This window comes from Penaeus chinensis, chromosome 22, assembly GCF_019202785.1.
Source record: "Penaeus chinensis breed Huanghai No. 1 chromosome 22, ASM1920278v2, whole genome shotgun sequence".
NCBI classification, from domain to species: Eukaryota; Metazoa; Arthropoda; class Malacostraca; order Decapoda; family Penaeidae; genus Penaeus; species Penaeus chinensis.
In genome coordinates, this window is record NC_061840.1 from 14,805,095 (window position 1) to 14,807,267 (window position 2,173).

Here is a 2,173-nt window from a genome sequence, read left to right on the forward strand (position 1 = left end):
GCGACCTTCCATAAATCCCAAGCGATCGTTAGAATGTCTGCGCAAATCACGAACACGCGCGCTCGTTCCGCTAATGTGCAGTGTGCCTAGTGTGGCCGTGTTTCGTAAGATCAAGTGCTCGTTGCTGTAGTCTTAGCTTACGCATCTCATTTCGAATGCACAAGCCCCGCTCTGACCTCTTGATATATAAAGAGGGGTAATTACCAACAGTATTAACACACACGTTGCTTGCTTGTACACATAAATGTAGATCACGAAAAACTGCAATGTCTGTATTTGTATGAAGGTATTAATAAACTTCAATAAAGTGAAAATAATTTTGGTTGAGCTATTGCGCCCAGTACTGATTTCAGATATAATGGAAGACCAATAAGGTCAACATGCTAAGTGCTTAGACAAAGGGCTGGGTAAATGCCCAGAGTATCTTCAACACAACGCTTATCACAACCCCATCACCTTCTCTGTCTCTCTTCTCTCCCTCTTTCCCTCTCTCCCTCCATCCCTCCCTCCTTCCCTCCCTCCTTCCCTCCCTCCCTCCCTCCCTCCCTCCCTCCCTCCCTCCCTCTCCCCCCCTTTCTCTCCCTCCCTCTCTCTCCCTCCTCTCTCTCTCTCTCTCTCTCTCTCTCTCTTCTTTCTTTTTTTCTTTCTTTCTTTCTCTCTCTCTCTCTCTCTCTCTCTCTCTCTCTCTCTCTCTCTCTCTCTCTCTCTCTCCTCTTTTTCTCTCTCTCTCTCCTCTCTTTCTCTCTCTCTCCTCTCTTTCTCTCTCTCTCCTCACTTTCTCTCTCTTCTCTTTCTCTCTCTCTCTTCTCTTTCTCTCTCTCTCTTCTCTTTCTCTATTCTCTTTCTCTCTATCTTTCCTCTCTTTCTCTCTCTCCTCTCTTTCTCTCTCTCTCTTCTCTTTCTCTCTCTCTCTTCTCTTTCTCTATTCTCTTTCTCTCTATCTTTCCTCTCTTTCTCTCTCTCCTCTCTTTCTCTCTCTCTCTCTCCTGTCTTTCTCTCTCCCCTTTCTCTCTCTCCTCTCTTTCTCTCTCTCTCCTCTCTTTCTCTCTCTCTCTCTCCTGTCTTTCTCTCTCCCCTTTCTCTCTCTCCTCTCTTTCTCTCTCTCTCCTCTCTTTCTCTCTCTCCTCTCCTCTCTTTCTCTCTCTCCTCTCTTTCTCTCTCTCTCCTCTCTCTCTCTCTCTCTCTCTCGCCCCTCTTTCTCTCTCTCTCTCCCCTCTTTCTTTCTCTCTCTCTCCCCCTCTCTCTTTCTCTCTTTCTCTCTCCCCCTCTCTCTTTCTCTCTCTCTCCCTCTCTCTCTCTCTCTCTCTCTCTCTCTCTCTCTCTCTCTCTCCCCTCTCGTTTTCTCTCTCTCTCCCCTCTCTTTCCCTCTCCTCCCTCTCTCTTTCCCTCTCCCCTCCCTATTTTTTTTTCTCTCTACCCTCTCACTTTCTCTCTCTCTCCCATCTCTCTTTCTCTCTCTCTCTCTTTTTTTTATCTCTCTCCCCTCTCTTTCTCTTTCCCCTCTCTTTCTCTCGCCTCTCTCTTTCTCTCTCCTCTCTCTCCTCTTTCCTCTCTCCTTCTCCTCTCTCTCTCCTCTCTCTCTCTCTCTCTCTCTCTCTCTCTCTCTCTCTCTCTCTCTCTCTCTCTCTCTCTCTCTCCCCTCTCTCTCCCTTTCTCTCTCCCTCTCTCTCTCCCTCTCTTTCCCTTTCCCTTTCCTTTTCATTTTCATTTTCCCTCTCCTTCTCCCTCTCATTATCCCTTTCCCTTTCCTATTCCCTCTCCTTTTCCCCTCTCCTTCTCCTTTTCCCCTTTCCCCACCCTCTTCCTCTCCTTCTCCCTTTCCCTTTCACTTTCCCTTTACTTCTCCCTCTCCCTCCCCCTCCCCTCCCCCTTCCTCTCCTTCTCCCTCCCCCTCCTCTCCCTCTCCCTCTCCCTTCCCCTCCTTTCAACAAACGGCGAAGGCCAGACACCACTAGTCACTCCGAGTCACTCCGCAAGGGCAGCCCATGGCACGCACCCACGCCCTCCAAGTCGTGTGCTAGTACACTCGCTAAACTTTCACCTTTTTTTCTCTCTAGCGCACTTGCTCCCATTTGCATATTGCAGATTGCACGCCGTAATGCGATTGATATTTCAATTAACGGGTATCGAGGCCAACATTTGTCGAGTATGAGAGAATTTAAAGCATTTAGCA